Raw genomic sequence first — 21538 nt, 5'->3', positions numbered from 1 at the left:
GGCGGTCGGTGGAGCAGTCCTCTGCCTGCCTTCGAAAAGAAACTGAAATAGTTGGCTGGAACTTCGACCGGTCGGCCTGTCTGTGCCATAATTTGTGTGCCGGGGATTTGTGCATTGCTCGGATTTGGGACAGCTTAACTAAATAAATCACACAAAGGAGCCGGCAAGACAAGCCCACAAACTTGTCTGGCTTGACCCGGAGGCGATATTTTATAAGAGACCGCCCTTTCGGGGCGCTCGTCCTGTTGTTGTGCATTAAGCATTAAACAAATCGCCGCCGCCGCCTGCCGCCAACAGCTTGATAGAGCTGCCCGTCCGGACGGAACTACAGATGTACGGATGGGCGGACGGATGGACGGACGCTGCAGGACATTTATCCTGCTGCTTAGTTAAGCCCGGATCGCAGATAATTCGATGCGTCACGGCAGGCGAACAGTGGCGGAATCTGCTAAATTGGTCCGGCGACTGGTGGGGCAGCCATTCCGCAGCATAAGCATAAAAACAAATGGAGCACTGGATGTGCGTTTGTCCGCCTGAAATCGAATGGCTTCTTACTGAGTTGCACTGAGAAAAATATACGATTTAAAGAGATAGTATGTGGCTAATGTGCTGTCATTAATTGATAATAATAAATTTTTATAATATTATGTTATGTTTAAAAGCTGTAAACTTGTCTTGCAAAGAAGGTCATCTTAATTTGATTATTTGAAATGCAAAGCATTATGAAACAAACATTTATATATAACATTTTTGAAACATACTAAATTCTATTATTCTTAATTACCATCCTATTTTTTGTTCAGTGCGCTTTTCTTATTTTCATTTGCTCTTTGGCTCCGACTCAGATTTCCGCCTTTGGATTCTGTGCCTAATTGTAGTTTGATTTTCATGCGTATCGAATGTTGGGCGGAAGGGGATAACTTTTGGGAGCAAACCAATCCGAACTGGGCCAATTGTTGACGTCCCATGGAATTGAACGGCATTCCCAGATTATCCGGGCCCGTACGTGCTCCAATATCAAAGCGCAGAAGTTCGATATTAACAGGCCACCCGGAGAGCAGGACACCTACTAATTGCGACCCTTTTGCTTATCAGCCAACCTTACTTCATTCCACATCCTCATTCAGCCATTCAAACACAAAGGAAAAAAGGGTCGGACTTATAAGCTTGGCCATTTCTTGGCTCTTTTAGCCTTTTCCTTGGACTTTAAAGCCCCGCATTAACTTGGCTAATTCATTGTTCGCTACGTTTTTCGCCCGGCTCACATTACGGTGGCTCTCTGTCAGCGGGTGTTTAATTCAATAGCCACGTTTTATGAAAAACGAGTTGATGGAGAATTTTGTAAAGAAAGAAAGAAAGCATTATGCCAAATTGGTCACAGCCACCGCTCTGGCACATGAATATTTATTTAACAATTTTCCCTTTTCCATTTGTTGGCTTTTGCTTTCGAGAGGGTGTCACGTCAATCAGGATCTCGTTTTTTGATGCTACCTCACTCTGCTCCCTGCTCTCTGCTTCTGCTATCTGCTATCTGCTATCTGACAGGATATGCAATTTTTGGCTTTTGTGTGGAGCTCGTTTTTGCCTTTTGGCCTTTGTTTTGCCTATAATGTGCATGTTTTTGCCGGGACACATGTGTGATGCCGTGCTACTGTGTTTCGGACCAGTCCCATGCGGCGTATACGTGATGTGTGCCGAGTGCTGCCCAAATGCAATTCGGTAGTTTCAATAGAGTTGCTCTCAACGACCCAATGACAGTTTGATTGTGTTCTTGCAAATGGAAGTTGGTTTGCTGCTTTTGCCACGTTTGGCGCTTTTTCCGGCAAATGTACGCACTTTAGTGTGCGATGTGCCAGCTTTCGAGTTAAACCTATTGGCCCCCAAAACATTGTTGAATCGAATTGAAAATCGCAGGCTGGAGGCACTGCATCCGCACTCCATCCATAAAGTAGATTAGGTGCGCGCTCAAAGACACGCAGTCGAGCTTGCTAAATTACCATAATTTGGATTGCCGAGTTACTTTGCAGCCCCACACATATTCCCGAGATGCTGCAAGTATAGCAAGTATATATAGTATACTCAGATTGTGAGTTTGGCAAGATGGGTGGGCCAAGTGGGGCAAGTGCGATGGGGTGGTATATTAGGGGGTCGGAAGCGAACATCAAATTGCAAATTGCGCGTACTAACTTGCAACATAAACTCGTTTATGCGACAGCCTGTGCGCGGAGTCGATGTTGAAGGATAGGGTGAGGGTGGGGATGGGGATGTCTTCTGCCACATGTAAGTCATACATTTCACATACAAAATTTTACGGGCACGCCGTACTCTTAGTACGCTTAGTTGACTTGGCTGACTGGGCTGACTTGGCCCTGTCAGCTCTGCTTTGGCAAGAATGTATGCAAATTGCAGTTACATGTCGAAAATTTGCATTCGCCGCGCACCGTTATGAATAAATCACGCTCATAATGCACTTGATGCTCTCCAGAGGAATCGATGCCATGAAGGCACTCACTCATCCGGGAATCTTCCGCCTCTTCCGCATCTGCATCCGCATCTGCATCCGCATCACCATCCGCATCAGCATCCGCAAGATGCCAAAACAGGGCCAGCCAGCCAGGGAAAACCGAGTTTTCCATTAAACATATTAAAAATGATCAGAAAAAAGAGGAGGAAAATATGGCAGGTACGCGCCTTCAAATTACTTCCGCGCAAGCAGCGGAAACGGAAGTGCCGCACGGGCAGGGATTTGCTCCCCACTCCTTGGCCAATGAAATTTCAATAGGTTAATATAAATTGCAAATTACATTAAACAGATTATGGAGTACTCGCTCGCATTCGATAGACAGCCTCCTTGAGCGCTCCTCTTCGCCTCCTGCGACTCCTTCGCCGCCTACAGATCCTTCGGCACAAGTGCTGTTAATTATTTGTCACTTAAGAGCCCGACACATGCGACGCAAATAACAACAATAACGACGTGCTCGCATTAATAAAACATTAAATTCATTAAGTATGCACATAAATACATAAATGGAAGCCGGGCGCAAATGAAAATGTTCACGTGGGAATGGGCAGCGGTGAAAGCGCCTTAAAAGCCGCGTACTGTGGGCTCGTAAAAGCGGCCAGGCGGCTTTAATGGCCGGCTATTGGCATATTTATGAAGCCTGCCTTTATTTATTGTTTTATATATATTCACTTTTTATTTTCGGACCGCGTCCCGCTATGATCCTTTTCCTATTGTTTGCCAGCATTATTTACCAGCCGGGCCTTTTGCTTTCCATCTCAGCAATAAAGACATTTTTTATTTGAAGGTCCATATAAATGTCCGAGTTAGTCAAACTTCCTGGGAAACCCTTTCTGCTTTGCATTCGAGGCTCTGACAGCGACCTTCAAAGGACGCGTGCTGCATGAAATATGTCGCCACTTAGCGCATCGGGCATCGGTCAGGACATCCCATTGGCCATTGGCTCACACTAAGGATTTTTTATTGGAGCTCTTCTCTACTTTCGTGTATTTATTCCTTTATGGACAGATAATCAGGGATGTACCAGTAATCTCCAGAGGATTTAAAGGGCCTTTAAAGGTGTCGACGCTGTCATAAAGCGGACTACTTATTCGGTATTTGCCCTTTATGACACTTTATAAGACGTTTCGAAACCCTTGATAGCATCGTATCCCTTAATAAACTTAAATCGACCATCTTATACCTTTTCGTTCCAAGTATTCCGAAACTGTCCTTAACCAGGTACTTTTTGTTTTGTATCTCTTTTTCGTTAGCACATAAATACGAAGTAAACTTTAATTGTGCAAGAATGTTTAGTGTTCGTAGTATATTTCGTAGTTAGAGAGGTAACAAGTTATAAAGCATTAATTATGACTTTTACTGAGATAGTCACACTAGAATGGTTGGGTCACTATAAAAATGCATGTTTAGGACAACACTATTTTTTTCTCCGTGCACACAAAATCAGCTCCAGTTGCCATCATTCATATGCCATGTTAACTGCGAAATTGATTTGCTGCCCGAGTTTTGCGAGTCGCCAAGGGCCTTCGAAAAAGGTGAAACGCAAGCACGGTGGCATCGCTTTGCTGGCATTTAAATTTTGCATCAGCAACGGGCCAGGACCTTTTCCATCGTCCTGCGAGCTGAGGACGTGCGTTAATGATGTCGGCGGCTGGGGCAGGCCGCATTTCCGTCCACCACCGACCGCCCACCGCCCACCGCCCACCGCTGGCCCCTCCCCCGTCGTTCTGTGGGGGAAAGCCGGATCTGATTTATTATTGGCATGCTGCTCGTTCCCACACTGCCGCAATTTCATTTCGACTCGTTTTGCGTGGGGCGTCAAGTGGCACTGCTACTTTCCCTTTTTGGCCAGGCCGGCGCGGCACAACCTTTTTCATTTTTTCCTTCTGTTATTTATATTTTTGCTTTCGCTTTGTCTTTGCGCCTTATTTTATTTTACCAACCGACTTTCCAACCACCCAACAACCCAACCCCAACCAACCAGCCGACATTTTGGCCAAGTTGGTGTTTTGCTTTCGCATTTTGCTTTGGAGCCCCGGCACTTGGCACTTGGATTTTGGCCGCGTTGGTCCCTTGGCAGCTCCCCGTTTATTGTGTGCTGTGCGCTTGTTTGCCGAAAAGCGGTTTATTTATTTATTTATGTTTCGCAAGGACCAACAGCAAAAAAAGGGCCACCATGGAAGTGCTTTTCTGCTCGTATTTAGTGCGCAGCTGGAGCAGCTCCTTCAGGGCCTAAACTTGACTCTTAACTCTTTGGTTGACTGGCCCAAATTAAGATAAATATCTGTCCGAACGGCCATAATTATTTGGCCTGCTTTTCGCTAAAAATCAGTAACTTTTCACCCAGCGCACATAGAAGACGAAACTTTTATCATTATGACAATAGATATTGGAGACATTCCTGCTAATGGAGACGCTGCAGGCTGCTGGATGTCCTGCAAGGACCTCCTCTCAGGCACGTACTAGGTAGTAAAGCAATTAGTTCAATTGTCATTTTGGCACCGAGTGGAGACACCAACGTCTTCTGCCAAATGCTGCCAATTTCATTAACTTGTTCGGCCGTCAAAGTTTTGCCGACGAAAACGAAGAAAAGTTCGCCGCCTGACTTTAGCTGAATTCTATCCAAAAATGCTGGGCAGCTTCCAATATTGATGGCAATTTAATGGTGATTGGGCATGAAAGGCGTGCAGATGGGGAGTTATGGAAAATATGTATCGCCACACATTAAAGTCGATCCGTTTGCTTATTTTAATCCCGTCCGTATTTTAATTGAATTTCGAATTCGGCCACAAATGCGCAATTAATTGAAATGTCCCCACAAGTTGGGGTTTTGACGAGCTAATCGTATTAGCCCGCAGCTCCGATGGAGCCCAATGCAAATTATGCGGATGCGGATGTCGTTTTATTTCATCTTGGGTGTAGGACTCGAAAGCCACACATAAATATTAATTAATGGGCAAGTTTTGCGACTAATTAACAAGGGATACAAATATCTACAGAGTATACATAATTGTGCTGCTTGGGGGAGAATGGGTTACCCAAGTATTTAAATCCCATTTGCCGGAGATTTATGGGCCTGTACTCCTCACTTATTTTCAGCCCAGAACAATGCTGAAATTCCCTTGGCATACTTTATATCCGGTTCGGCGCGTGCTTCTATCAGCAGTGGTTCCGAGTGAAAAAAAGGGAAGAGTGCGAATGTAACCGGAAGCAGCTGCAAAAATAAATCGCAAAATATGTGAGACTGTCCAGCAGTTAACCTTCGAACTTTCCGAGTGCCTTTTTTATGCATTTTTCCAGGAGCATCGAATAAATATTCAAGTCTAAAACTCTGGCTGCTAGATATATTGGCCACATGCACCGCATGCATGCAGGATACCAGGATGCAGGAACGCCGGAGTGCGGGAAACAAGGATGCAAGGATGCCAGGATGCTGCAGCTGACTTTGGCGGTCCGCTCCTGGTCCTCGGGACATTTATCAAACCTTGCTTTTGACATTGCGCACATCCTGCGGAAAATTAAGACACTGTCTGGCACGCTTCCTAACCAATTTAAGAGTCCCATTTTTTCCGTCCAGTTCTCGGCTGCTCGGTGGCTCGGTTACTCGGTTCCTGGGTATCCGTGTCCCTTCAGTGAATGCATGAGCATCGCTTTCTTGCCCCATTCCTCATGCATGAGCAGCGCCGCACGAACATATGCGCTGCATCCATGGGAAATGGTCGGATGGCGAGTGAGCTGGACTTCCCGAGTCCCGAGGACGCCAGGCTGCTGGGTAACCAGCTCAAAGAGTTGTGCGCCATCTAGCCGTTTAAGCCAATTAAGGCAGTGCATTGTGTGCGGGCGGAGTGCAACTCCTCGGGAGCGGGAACAGCAGCTCCTGTCCAGTTTTCTGTCCACCTACCTCGATTCACTGCAATCAATGGAGGGAGGTGGGCACAATTGAGCACTCAGGAATCAGTGCTGAACGGTGGAGAGATACTTTTCACTGGGATTAATGCCCGTAAATAAGAGGATTAATAACTTTGGTCTCGTTATGATATTTATTATTCACTTCATTAATAAGAGAAAACTGTCGCTAGAGGCATATACATAGATGTGTGCATTTATGAAATACATTGAAGGCCTATTTAATTGCAGTCCAAATCTGTGAAAAATAATTACCAATAAAATTGAAACTTGGTATTAAAGTCATGAACTGAATTTACATATTTGAAATCCCCGAATACTCGCAACAAAATCGCAGTAGATTTGAATATTTAATAAAATATCAGCAGAATAGTACAGGTATACCTATGTAGTTATACCTACATTGAAACCAATTTCGGCATTAAAAATTAATATTTAAATTTCCATTTCCCAGCCTTACTGGCACAACACTGACTCCATCGCCTCCTCCATCGGCAGGACCTTTGTGCCGCATTCCTGCTGGCTCGTTTGCCCGATTGTTCGATGCGCCCAAATGCATTTCAATTAAAACATATTTAAGGGCTTTGGCCGTCCGAAACTGCTGCCCATTCCGCAATGGACCCATTCATCAAGGGTTCAGGTGGCCGACAAAAGGGGGAGGTGCAGGAGGAGCAGGATGAGGAGCAGTGGAGGCCATCGATTATGTGGCAGCATCTCGTTCGCTGTTAATCAGCCGTTGCAGCGGGCCAATCGATTAAATGGGCGACAGAACAGCCGGGTCCTTCATGTCAATGGGCCACCATGGTCCTGCATTCTCCAAAGGCTCGGCATGCAAAGTGCCCGGGAGGAAGGGAAGTGTGCATGGGATCACGGGATCACCTACCGGCTGTCGGAGTTATTTAATGAAATGGACACCCTTCTCCCACAACCACACCATCGGCATCCTTCGCCAGCACAAAGTGTCCACCATGTAAAAGGGGTTTCTTTGCAACGAAATGCTCTGGGCGAAAAATCTCTTTTTTGCCCTGTTTTCCCGTCATTATTTTCATATTAAGTCCGCGAACGAGGTGCCACCACACAGAATCTGTACTTACTCGGCTACAGGCATTTTTGGAAAGTGAAGCCAAATGAAAGTTTCGTAAGGTCGGGCAAAAACCTACCACAAATTTCAAACAATAAAGCTTAACTATCTAGGGAAACTTTATAGTTTTTGTTAAGGTTTTAATTATGGGTTCAACATTTTTGGTAGCATTATAAAGTTTATATCGAGCTGTTAATGGTTTGGGAAACGTAGTTTACTTTAAATACATATATATTTCCTTAACTAAACTTAAATAGTGCCTTCATTCTTATATGCCAATTTGTTATTTAATTTTCGAAGCTAAATCCTTTAAGTTACCCAATGGTAAAGCAATAAGTACTTCGTTATTTGAGTAAATATTTGAAATACTACGTAGTGAATTTGTTTAAAAAGGTACTGTAAGTATCAGAAGTATTATTAAAATTTAATTTCGATCCAGCCCCTTATTTGTGTTCATAGTCCGCCGCTTTTTGTGGCAAGCTCGGAAAAAGCCGCAACAACGCCCGCAGTGCACAAAAGTTTTCCTTTGCAATTTGGCTTGTTGCTCTCGTTTTTTTTCTGTTATCCTGCCATTGTTGTAATCGAGTTGGAGTTGGTTGTTGTTGTTGTTGCTGCTGTTGTTGGACGTGGCCGGGATGTCGGTGGTTCGGTTGGTTGGTGCGGCGTGCGGTTGTATTTGGCTTTCGCCCCCGTATGTACTTCGCATTTGCGGCCCAGCTAATGCATGTCGATGCCAATAAGGTTGCCCGACGGCTGTCCCATTTCCCGCACACCCGCAACCACCCGGAATCACCCGGAATCACCTGGCCAACAGCTGCCGTTTGGTGTTTATCTTGGTGTTCACACCTGCAAAACTTCTCCACGAAGCGGAATTTCTCCGCTTTCGCCAGCTTTCAAGGGACGACGCACCATTCCTTTGGAAATTCGTGCAAATTGAATTTATTGAGGCGTGTGCGTGTTCGTGTGCGTAGTTGATGACTTTGGTGGTGCAAATTGGCTTCAGAGGCCAAAGGGCCACCATTACCCCCGGTGGTGGTGATGCTGATGGAGGTACTTCAATCCCCCATTCCTATAGGAAAGCCGGCAACAGTTGCAGCTGCCGCATCAGCTAAATTCGCTGGCCAACTGATGCCTTCTGCTTGGGAGAAATGAAAATGAAAAATTCCGGGCGCTAATAGGCAACTTGTTACGCGCGCATAAAGTTATGCTATGAAATTTATATTAAGCGCAGCATTCGCCATTGGGCAGCAGAATCGAAATGAGAAGGAGGAGAGGGAGGAGCGGACGCTGCTGGCAGCAGATTGCATTGAAATTCGAGCACAAAAACGGGAAGGAAGTCATCTTTTATAGTGCCAGCTTAAATGGGGGATGATGGCGAAAAGTTCTTGAAAAAGTAACAGGAAAGTCGCCCGACAACGCTGGCCTTGTGACTTTGCCATTCCTTTGAATTCCACTGGTTGGAATGGGTGGAGTGGGTGGCCACCACCTGCCACTTTCCAACTGCCACCTGCTCACCCAAAACAACCAAGCCCCCCACCGCTACTCCCCCCATTTAGCCAAAGAAACTTGGCAAAGTGCAAAGTGGCGCTGGTGCTGTGTAAGAGTCCCTGATTAACATAATCCCTTGCAGCGGCTGACAGCTGCGGATGCAGCTGAAAGTTGCCAAAGGTTAGTTAAGCATTTTAATAAGGGCCAAATGAATTGTAAGCACTTGCAAAATGTCTTGTTCGTTCGTTAGCCAACCCTCCTCCTCCTCCTCCCCTAATCTTGCCACTGTGTGTCCTATGGGGCACAAAATTTAATTTCCTCAGCACACACTCGCACACACATTTACCGATCCACAAAGGAAAAGCTAAGGAAAAACCAAGAGCAGCAATGTGTCGGGGGCCAAAAGAGTCTTGTAATGAAGTTTTTCGCTCAATCAACTTTAATGAGAATTATGCCGCCGGCAGGGCAAGGACAACTGCCAAAGAGCATGTTAACAAGGTGTCAAGCAATGCTTGTGGTGCCTGGGCCAACCTGAATCTCAATCGAGATTCCCTACCACAGGTGTAGGTGGGCGCACAGCACAGGTGTATCCAATATCCGCCAGCCAGATGATGAATGGCATTTGGAAATCCAAGCCGAGTCAATCCCACTGGCTGGATGCTATTAACTATCGATTTGTGCACGCATGTTTCCACCTAATTATTATGCTTAAGTTTGGGGACTTTCCCTCGGCGCCTCCACGCCATTGCCACTTCAATCTCAGTCGCTGTTAGCTTGGGCAATTGCGCTGTTAACAGAGCCACTCAACTGGCAATTTCACTCAACTTTTGCACTTTTTTTTTGAGCCAGATTCAAGGTCAATGCTTGACACATTTTCCGCTCCACTCGCAGCGTTGAGGGTGCGGTTGAGTCGCTTTAACTTGAGTTTGAGCTACTTTGAGCGCTAGGAGATGGCTGGAAAGAACTCACTCGAAGCTGCCAGGTTGGCCTTCAGATGTTTTTATTTAGGCCTATCTGAAATTTTGGCCATGTCATGAATATGCTGGCAGCGCTTAGGAGAAACACAGAGCACAGCCCACAAAGCCAGACACATCGACATTCGTGGTAAATGGCAGCGCGCATGAAAAGCATTTTTCATCAGCCTGAATTTCCCGCCAGACATTTTCTTTGTTCTCCGTCTGTTCTTCTATCGCCTCCTGTCTCCGTCCCCCACTCGTTTTTCTTTTTTGACAACGATTTCATAACTTCTCCCTGTCTTCATTATCCTTATTATCGCCTTAGACTTCCCAACCCCCGGAATTTAATAATATTCTGGGGCTTTTGGGGATATTGGGAATATTGCTGGAGCAGCTGAAAATCCCTGTTTTAACGTCAATACTTACCTGAACCTATAATAGACATCTGGTAAATGCTTTCATGCTGAGTAACAAATACTCGGGGGAAATGCCATCAGCCCCAAAACGATTATCGCAACTGGAAATATTTACCCGTTGAATGCTGAAAGAAGGTTATAACCTTTCTTAGGATCTCTCTTTTCAATAAAATCTGTCGGAGATGTTCATGAAACTGTAGAGAAACTTGTAACAAGTAACACTAAACAAAATTAGTGCAAATTAAACACAATCAATATTATCTTTCTTACAGGTCTTTTTGTACAGTCTTTTTGGTTATCAGATATTATTGAAATTTATAGTTATTGCATCTGAGAAATTTATGTATTGGGAATTAAATGGTTTATTGATATTTATGGAAATTTAAATGTGTTCAATATGTTTCGAGTCCAATACTTAAATGATTCTCCCTGTGTATATGCAGCTATAGTACCGTGCAGCTCGCCTGCCAGACTACCGGTTATATAATCTTTATTGTATTATTTTAATTTTAGAAAACTAAGTTTGTAGCCGGCGGCAAGGCAGCGTGAGAGCTCCTAGTTGCTTGAAGGAGCAACGTCAAAGGCAACAGCAGGATCAGGAGCAGGACCTCGGACGGAGGACGAAAGACGAAGGACCACGGAAACAGGAAGTGGGTGACGGGGCCAGGTAACTGTAAACTGTAAGCCCGGAGCTTGGCTGGCAATCAAGCGAACGCTGCTGCTGCCCATCCTGAACCCGAGGACTCCTCCATCCAAAACGAATGAAAGTTGGTCCGGCTCCGCCCTGGACCGAGATTGTAGTTTGTATTCAATCAAAAGTTTCAATTTAGCTGCCGCGCTCATAAAACGTTGCTCCGGCTGACCTCTTGGCAGCCATTGGGCTCCGGTTCTGGCCATCTCCATCTCTATCTCCATCTCCATCTCCTCCTCCTGGAGGAGGAAGCACCAGCTTCCAGGTTCCAGCTTGCCAAACTATGCGTAGTATTGCTTTAATGACGTTGCCGCTGGCTGGCCGACGGTTTCGACCCTCTCCAAACTTGGCCAACAGTTCTATTTATTTTCTATAGATTTCTGCGTCCGTGTTCGGGGCAAACTTTAATTTGGAAACTATGCGAAGAGTTCCCGCCGGACGGAAATCGTTGGTTGTCTTTGGCCGTTGTTTGCCTTACGTGTACGTGTACGTGTACGTGTGTGCACGGAAGTGAAATGTTGCGGAGAGGAATTTAATTTGTTTTTAATTTTGTGTAGATATTTTCCCTGCTCACCACGCACACCCACACACACTCGCAAATAGGTGAAATAAAGGCGGAAAACAGAGTAAGATTGAAAATGGAATATAGAGCAATTTAAAGTGCTAACAATTTAATGCAACGGCTATTTTTTGCTCAATGAATTTCGAATGAATGCAGCAATGGTTGTCAGATCATATTCAGATGTGCGGGTAACCCCCGTAACCCCCCATGCACAATTAAACCAATTACACTGCAAGACAAAACTAGTTAAGTGCTTGAAACATAGATTTTTAATATTGGACCATATCATTTAATTTCTAAGATATTATATTTCTAAACATTATAATAGAGTTAATAAAATAATAAAGACATTCCCCTACACTCAACATAATAAAATTAATAAAATAATAATTATCTCAAAACATTATGCTAAAGTTCATTAAGAAACAAAGACATTCCACTACACTTACCCAAAAACATGACCAAAAATCCTTATCTGAACTTAAGAGTACTAAATGTTTGATTTGTTATACTTTTTTTGGTTTTACCCAACGTATGCTACCTCTTTCAGTTTCCAAATATTTCATATATTTTTTATTTTGAAATTGACATTCGTTTTTTCAGTGCACTGTTGCGGTGGATAGTGGGTCAATCAACACGCCCAGCGGGGTGCACTTGGAGCCACATGCCGGCAGTCATCAGCCGTTGATTGCGTGCATTTTTGAGCAATTAAAAGTTTTGCGATCTGACAGCCGGAGCTCAAGATGCAAATGCAATTTGCATCCCAATTGATTGGTGAGCTTAACAAACATTAAGGCATTATGTAATGAATTACTGTGAGAGCACATGCATGATGGGAATTGATGTTGGATTCTATGGCTCTTAGCTTTTTTGTGAAGACGTGGGAAATGATGATAATGATTGGATATGTGCTTCATTGTTCTTAATTTCTATATGTGATTTCATACAAAGCCAATTATGGCGCAATTTCTTTCTCATCGAAGCATAAGCTCATTTGCCATTCAAGTCGATATGCTCAAAGCGAGCACAAAAAGTAATCACTTTTTGCTGCATTCCTCTCTACATCTGCCACAAACGACGCTAATTAAGAAGGCAACAATGCAAATGTTAAATGAAACTGCACTAACTTGCCCCAAACTTGTTGCCAGCCAACAAGCAGCTTTTCCTGCACAATGGGCCACCAGGACCTCCAACTCCCGATTGGCAGTAAGGCCAAATGAGCCGCTGGGAGACCTGCACACGGTGCAGCTGCCGAGGCAGCATCATTAGCTCTGATTTTCCACCTGCACATGTACTGGCTACATATATAAATACCTTAGGCACTGGGAAAAACACTGTGAGTAAATGGTTTCTATAGAATTGTTTGCCAGTTTTGATCGTTTATTTGCAGTTATTACTCGGAACGGTTTCGTATCTTAGAAATAGTTCAAGCGTTAGTTCTAATTTATAAACTAACTAAAATATTATATTCTAATTGGATAATTTATTGTTCATTAAATTCTAATTTCGTGCTTTTAACAAAATACATGAAGATGATTTTCTAATCTCACTGAATGATTATTTTTCTCCGTGTATATATTTCACATTAGTTTGGTGAGCGCTTGGCCCAAAAGTCATTTGCTATGGCAACTGATGCTATGGTGGAGGTGGAGCTGCCGCCTCAAGTTGTGTTCCAAATCCTTTACGTATAACTCCATTAGCAGCTGCTAAGCGTTCAACCATTACTAGTGCTGCACTGCAGCCGCACCACGGGGCGTATGAGCAATGTGTGCAACAATTGAAAAGCGCCCCGGATTTAAGTAGCTGTTAAACAAGTCGAGCAGCAAATACGGCAACAGCAACACCAAAAGCAACAACAGCAGCTACAGCAACAGCAAACTTGCCCCCACATCTCGGCGACAATTGTTGCCGTAATTAAAGTTAATTGCAGCCAAGCTCTTTGGTCTCCCTGCTCCCTGCTCCCCACTTCAACTCTCCCCAAACCCCTCCTCCACCATCCATTTCCAAGTCCTGTCGTCCGGAGTGGCTTTTGGACCGTCGGAAGGACGACTCCCTTCAGGAGCTCATTACGGTAAATGCACATAGCTCAAGTGCAATTAATTTCGCCACAGACCCGAAAAATATGCAATAAAAATAGTTGCCCGCACATAAATGCAGGACCCACATTCCCGACTCTCGGCTCGCACTTCAAGGAGCTGTAGAGCCGGATTATTGCCCCTACTTCACTAGTGGAGTGCCTAGTATCCTCCGGTCCCGCTAATGCCACTTATGCATATTTATTGCCGTACAGCGAAGTGGCCAACTACGTGTATACACTTGCCTTTCTCGCACACAGGACTTAATACCTCCGCATAGTTGGGCCATAGTTATGGGTAAGTTTCCCAATACTTTACATTAATCGCCTATACGCCACTGAGGAAAAGCAGTGAAGTTGATAGAGGTGATAAATGAATAGATTTTTAAGTTAAAAATAAAATACATTTCACAATTATGCCGTTTATTGGGAAAAAACTTTAAAGTATTTTACAGAAAATAAGAAAATTACTAAGATAAGTAAGGAATGACTCTTGTGTTTTTGCCCATTAAAAGCATTTAAAGAATTTCACTTAAAAGGGGTTTTTACCAAGTTATTTATTATGATAGTAAGTTGTGCGCACTCTTCAGTTGGTTCCTCGAAAACTCGAAACAAATTAATGGGTTAAAGTAAGTTCAAGTAGTGCCGACCTGGCTGAAGGATATAAATCGGCATTCATAGGCAGGAGCAGCCAAAACAGTTGCCAACTTTTCCCGTGCTGTTGATTTTCGCAGTTTTAGCCGGCAGCAGCTTATTGAAAATAACTTTGCTTGGCCAAAACTTGTTGGCCCTTAGCGGCCGCAGGCAAGAACATAAAGAAACTTTTACATCGGACGTCCACGGCTAAAAACACGGACAGTTGAGCACGAGCCCGGCACCTGGGAGTTACACACATACTTTCGATCCGAGCCGTGTTCTCCGCCTTCCAGTCAATCCGGCTGCCAACTGGAGCAACAGCTCTAAACTGTCGTAATTTCGTGCACAAATGCGCATTTTATTACCCGCCACTCAGGTGGCCAAGGTGATGGCTTCTCCGATCCGCCCGATTCTGGATTCCGTATTCTCTGGCCGTGCCACGTCCTGCACTCGTCAGTCCCAGATGCCCAGGTGCCCAGATGCCAGTCCGGTCCACTTGACTGTTGCTGAGCATTTGTTTATTTACACTTTGCTCCCAGACCGCCTGTGTTGTCGCAAGCCCATAACATCTACCATGAGCATAGCAATTTGTAATAAGGTTCCTCTAAAAAGTCTGAATGTATCTATTTGTTGGTTGCCTTATGATTTAAAACGAATTTTCCGTCCTTATATTAAGGAATTTAAAGATTTCCGATCTGTGTAGTTTTTTGGCTGGGAAATGCAGTTTAATTCTGCTCTATAAGGATTTTATAAAATATATTCATTAAATATGTTATTTAAAACTAAATGCTCCTAGGTAGCACTCATTATTCAACATCAAAAGGCTTATTTGAGCGAAACCAATTAATAAGCAATTCAATTGATTAAAATCGGAATTAATTCCTTTGACAGTGCCATAAATTTTACCGCCACTGTGCACGCCACTCACACAGACACGCTTTCACATATACATATATGTGGACGATGGCTATGTACACAAAGGATTCGCAGTGTTTGCCGGAGCCATTGTCGAGCGCCCAGAGCGGATTGCCAGTCAGCTGCTTGGCTGATAAATAGAATAAACTGATTGCGTGGCGCTGATTGACATTGTGGAAATCTGCTGTCCCACATACACTCAATACTCAACACTCAGCCCTCGCCACCCCAAAAAAACCCCCAGACACACACACACTCGCACATTCGCACCAACACAAACCCACACCATCGCACTCACACAATTGCAGCAAATATAAATGCAATCAGGGACAATGGAACTCGTCGAGGAAGCGATTTGTCCCGGGATATGTACAAAACGGAAGGAAATGGGTGGCGGGCATCTTGGGTGGCGGAATCAAAGATGTCTACTGCTACTTATGCGAACTCAAGTGTACGACGTAGTCAACCGCAGTTAATGGCATAAAATATTACGTATACGCCACTCTGACCTTCGCATTTAATGGCAGGCAGCTTACGCTACCTTTCCGGTCGTCTCAGATTTCCTCGTCTTGGGATTTTTATTTTACAATTTTGTTTCATCTTTACGTCCTTGCTGTTTTGGTTGTTCCCCAGTTAGCTGGGCATATTTCTGCATTATTTGATGGGAAATCGAGCGAAAGAGAGCTGGCCAATCCCGGACCCAAAATCTCCGACTCCTCCACCGAGGGATCTGCTTTAATGGGAACGTACTCGTAAACTGACATCTTCCTTGGGCATCATTAAAGTGCCATATAACAACTGGGGGCGTTGAGCACAAGGGGCTGGAGTGAAATATGAAATATGGCAAGAACAAAATGCACAAGAAGCACACATGTGGTGCAGGCAGCGGATGTGGCATGCTGCATGCTGCAGGACTCCACCTCCTCCTGGCAGCCGGCGGAAGCGGAAGCTAAGTAAGCCAGCAACAAGCTCCCAATTGATTTAACACGCCAGCTTCGCCCCAACTCCCCCAGCTCTCTGGCACAATGAAATGTGCCACGTACCGGAGAAGCCTGGCAAGTATTGGTGGTGCAGCTGCCGTAAGTGCAACATGTGCTCCCTGATATATATGCGCAAAAAATTTCACACACAAGTGTGCAACAAAATGCGATGCCACTCAAGCAGCAACGATGTTATTTATGAGTTGCAGAGGCTAGCCCCGCCTGAATAATGGAGCCCGAATCGCTTCCACATTGGCTGTAGACCATCCCAGGCAGGAAAGCAATTGCAGGCCTTTGAAGGTCTGCTCCTAAAAGCTGTTGACCCACCTGTCCTGCAACCAGGCGACAACATGAGTGACATAATTAATAAATGTGGTCCTTACCAGTCGAGTGTTGCAGCTGTCTGAAGTCATATTTACCAAGATGTGTGTGTGAAATACTAGGTCCATTATTCCTATTGGTATAGATAACTGTATGAACCCAAGCAATATAGACAAGCAAACATTTGCAACATAAATGTATATACCACCGGTGTTTAAGTAAATTTGGTCATACTAAACAAAGGTGAAATATTCGAAATACTTTTAATAGTTGGAATCGATAGTTTGTTATCATAAACGAAAGTGGCAAGATGAAGTGGGCTGATGTTAAATCGGTGATAATTCCTCTAAACTCTGCTGAGAGGAGGTATTTAATATTTCTTTAAAGTAAGACTTTCTGAAAATGGCATCTGCTGGGGAATCAAATGGCAAAACAGCCGCTGCATCGGCAAGATGGAAAGCTGCGGTTTCCATTAGAAATCGTTTCTTAAAGCTCAATTTAAATGGCGGCTGTGGCACATCAGAAAGCAGGCTCAAGCAAATCAGCTATACTCGGGGCACAGAATAATATTAAAACTCCAACGGCGGACCAGAAATTTAATCAAGATGAATGCTGCAATTTGTGCTGCCAACCGAACGCGGCCCGTGCTTGGCTGTCAAATCTAATTTTGCTATTTATCATTTGGTTAACGTTGCTGTGGATTTTCCTCCTGGTGGCACTGCTTTTCCCGCTGATGGTGGTGACTCACAAAGCAAATCTGCTGCTGAGCCGCTTTGCGGAGCGAGGGGATGGGGAACTTAATTTTTAATGAGTCAATTTGAATTTGACAAGGCCAAGAGGCTCGGAAGCGCCCGGTTACGCCCACAATGAGTTTCACTTTGTCGTTTGTCCCCGTTATGCCAGTTGACAAATTAGCGCAACATCCTCAACATCCGCAAAATCCATCAGGCCAGCACCCGCTCTATCGCATCCATGGAATCCGTGGCACCAGTTCCAGCAGCAACAGCACCAGTGGAACATCTAATTTCGATAATGAAATTCGGAAGTTGCTTATAATTTTCATTATTCGCAACAACAAAAGCCCTTGATGATTGGGGCGAGTGGTACGGAGCAGAACTCTTAGGGCGTAATTACCGATGGCTATTATTAGTGCCCCGCTGCCTTTGCCGATTTGGTTGGGGTTCCTCTGCGTGACTTGACCGATTCGAGACGCAAATTGGAATTGGATTTTGTTGGCAGTGCACCCCCAGGCGGACTCATTAGCGTCTGCCGGCTGAGAGCAGTGCACTAATCAACATTTTCACACGCCGGCACCCACATTTCAGCTGGCCATTTCACCCGGAGTCCACCCACTCATCCACAGATTGGCTGGGACAGGAACAGGGCTTTGCCTCGTGGCAAATGTGCAAATTTGTCAATAAATTATATGGACTTTGGGCATGCCCATAAAAACCAGAACCATAAAAAAGGCACACAGCAACCGCAGTGAGAGCATAGAATCTGGCTGGCCTTGGTTAATTACAAAGCAGAATTAATTGCGTGTAACTCCAACGATTAGAGACCCGGCTACGGATGGGCTACACACATTTATCCAGACGGGCAGCCCAAAATAGAAATGGAAATCATCATCAGTTGGGGCAATAAAAGTAATGTTCGAGGCCAGGCTCTGACCTAAGTACTCATAATGAATAGAAATGTGCCATAAACATGCTGGATTCCCGCTCCCAGCTTCTCGAATCCTCGAAGAAAAGGTCCTCTTGACGAAGTCACACCATCGTCGGGTCACACCATCGGTTTACATTTTGTTGTGCCCCGGCATTTGGCTCATTTGCACATGACAGGCTGCAGGTTACGCTGCTCCTAGGATCCTCGCCGTTTAATGGGGAACAGGCTGGCAGGAAAGCCGAGGACTCCGTGCTCGACTCCGACTCCAGCCCCTGGGTAATCTCCTTTTTATGGCATCCTGCGATGGTAACGTGCAAACGTGCGTTGCCTCTCTATGAGGCCAAAGTGCCACGGCCTGGTGAGCCCGAGTTGATAGTTGAATTTATTTAAATTGAGTTAACACTTGCCGGAGCAGAAAGGTCAAAGTGGTCGCTATGTTGTCAGCTTTGTTTTCCACACCAGCATTTTGGACCAACAACATTAATGTTTGTTTATGTATATAAACATATTCTATGTATTTGTTTATATTTTCCGAACTTAGCTTTAAAACTAATTATTGTTTGTATGGTTAAAAATTCACTTTGTAACTTAGCTGAGTTGTGAAACTGTGTATGTATGAACAGGTTAAATTAATCATTACTTTAATATTTGAATTTGGTCACCTTGGTTTTGTTGCTTAAATGATGGTTTATTATTTACGTTAAACAAATATTTTTTGATTAAACGTTATTTATGAGTGCCTTTAGGCAATGTTTTAACGCAGCAAAAATAAATAGTTTGGCTTTAAATAAAGTACAAGCTTGGATGGCACATCTGATCAATTTTTATGAAATGGGATAACCGCTTGGAATTGTTGTTTCTTCTCATAAACTATTAAATTCAATCGAACTCAGCAGAATAGCCCGATTTGTAGCAAATAACAGGCAGCAAACTGAAAAACTCTGAATAAAACCACACGTTCCATCCATCAGCTTGTAAGTGCCCGTTGTCTTATCAGCACTCTGAGTCCTTGTGGTCACATGTTTTATAGATTGTGGTGCGGATGCTGAAGGCATTACAATGCATTGTCCCTGAATCAATTGAATTCGGCTTAGGCGACCAATTTCGCAGCAAACAAACAAAATGCTCCGTCGACCATCACATTTCGAGGACAATTCAAATTCGTGTTTGCATAGTGCGTGTGTTTGGGCTTGTGGCAATTATTGTCGATTGTGTTGGCCATTGTTTTGCAACTGCGCTTGCATTGTCCATGAGTTGGCTTATGTACATTTGATTTAAGCCAGGCCATCAGTAGCCGGGACGATGAAACCAGTAATGAACAAATGTCGACATGCAGTGCTCGATGCACATGTAATTGAGTGGTCGATGCTGTGGCTATAACTGCCACTCACTGGCTGAAATAATCAGTCAATTAAACTCACCCCGGGCCAAAAGTCGAGCCTGGAAAAAATTCATCAACTGCCGGCAACTTTTTGCCACCGTGCAGAAATTGAAAAATCAAGCAGAAGCTCGCAAAATAAACAAGCAACAAAATAAAAAGCTGCATGCGATATAAGTTTGCACGCAATTTTTACAGCTGAAAAAATGAGGAAGAACTGAGGAAGGGATGTTGAAGCTATTGGGATATTTTTGCAATTTTCCTGGTGAAACGTCACTGTCCACATTTGTTGCCCTTTTGTTTTTGGCCAGAAACTTGCAGGAAGTTCCGCTTCTCTAGCACTGCGCCGTAATAAATTATGTTCACCAACTGCAATCAAAACAAAAAGCCGGCTGCATTTCAGTTGTTGCAACGGCAGCAGAAACAGAAGCAGCAACAGCAACGGCAACGGCAGAGAAACCAAAACACTGTGGCACACTTGAAAGTCAATTCATTTCAAAACTCAAAATAAACCGACAAGCCGAGCGCAGTGGAAGTTGTGCTGGAAATTCATCGGACCAACGCTGCGTATGAGTTATGGCACTGGGGGAATGTATAAATTCACTGTTTCGAGCACTTTAACTTTTTCAATTATCCGAACACATCAGGCATCAGGAGCAGCAGCAGATGCGGCTGTCGATGAGGCAGCAGACACAAAACATTCTCGCGATGACATTGACGAAAGATTGCTAGACAGTTTCTCGAACATGTTCCCGGAAATATGCGCAAAGAAAGTGTTCAGTTTTCATTAACCCACTGACTTACTATCTGGGGACCTCATTTTAATTTAATTGCCTACTTGGCAAGTTTTCAACTCGAACCGCTCATGATTGTGTGTATCAACTTTTGAGCTGTGTCAGTTGCGAATGCCATACAAATTATTAATTGCCGCAAAACGCACACAAATTATGATTAATTATGCCGCACAATGGGTAAAGACAACGCATCAGCAGACAAACACAATCACACCCACACCCACACTCATACTCATATTCATACTCACACTCGAAGGCGGACAAATCTGCTGAGCAAACAAGTGAACAAACAAAGGCAAAGCTGTATCTGTATCTGTATCTATTGTATGCCTTGAAGGCCTTGGAGGTCCACTTCCCGCTTACACCCTTGCATCTTATGGGTACATGGGTACTGTGTGTTTGGAGCGGCGAGGCTTGTCATGATTTATTATTTGCACTTGATAATGACGCATACGAGAAGTGGAGCTGTTAAGGAGGTACACAGGAAAAAACAATACAATCTAGCAATTTTCTATGAATTTCCAACTAAAGATCATACATCGTCAACAGAAATGAGTCTTGAAATTTAAAAAAGAAAAATATTAAAGATTAAATTACATCATCTATTTACAAAAACCCAAAGCATGTGTAAAATTCCCGTCAATTTCCAGACTTTAGTTTCAGTGCACAAATGGTTTGGGAATGGTCCCGGCTATCGCTAGCACATTGACAGGCGTATATCAAAACAAAGGGAAGTTGTGCCTGACCTTTGACCCACCCGAATTTACGCAGCCCCCACCCCGCCCCCTGCGCCACAGCTGGAGTAGCAGGGCCAGCAGAAGCTAAAGAAGCTCTCTAGTTCTTATCAGAGTAACTGCAAATGGCGTGAAAGAATGCGCAACGCTTTATTTTTATGAGCCAGCAGATAAAGCTGGCCAAGTGCGAAGGGCGGAAGGCGTGGGACGGGGGACGCGGGGCGTGGCATTATTATGCAGGCAGCATAATAAAATAAAAATGTCGAGCTAGCGCAGAACGCAGAGAAGCGGGCGAAGAGACAGGGAACTTCGTTCGCGGAGCAGCTTACAAGCAATGTAATATCAACATGACAGCCATAGAAAATGTTGTAGACGGCCACGCCACATAAAAAAGCGCACAATTATGTTTTCCATGGATGA

Source organism: Drosophila yakuba, chromosome 3R, assembly GCF_016746365.2.
Source record: "Drosophila yakuba strain Tai18E2 chromosome 3R, Prin_Dyak_Tai18E2_2.1, whole genome shotgun sequence".
NCBI classification, from domain to species: Eukaryota; Metazoa; Arthropoda; class Insecta; order Diptera; family Drosophilidae; genus Drosophila; species Drosophila yakuba.
This window is presented reverse-complemented; position numbering follows the sequence as displayed.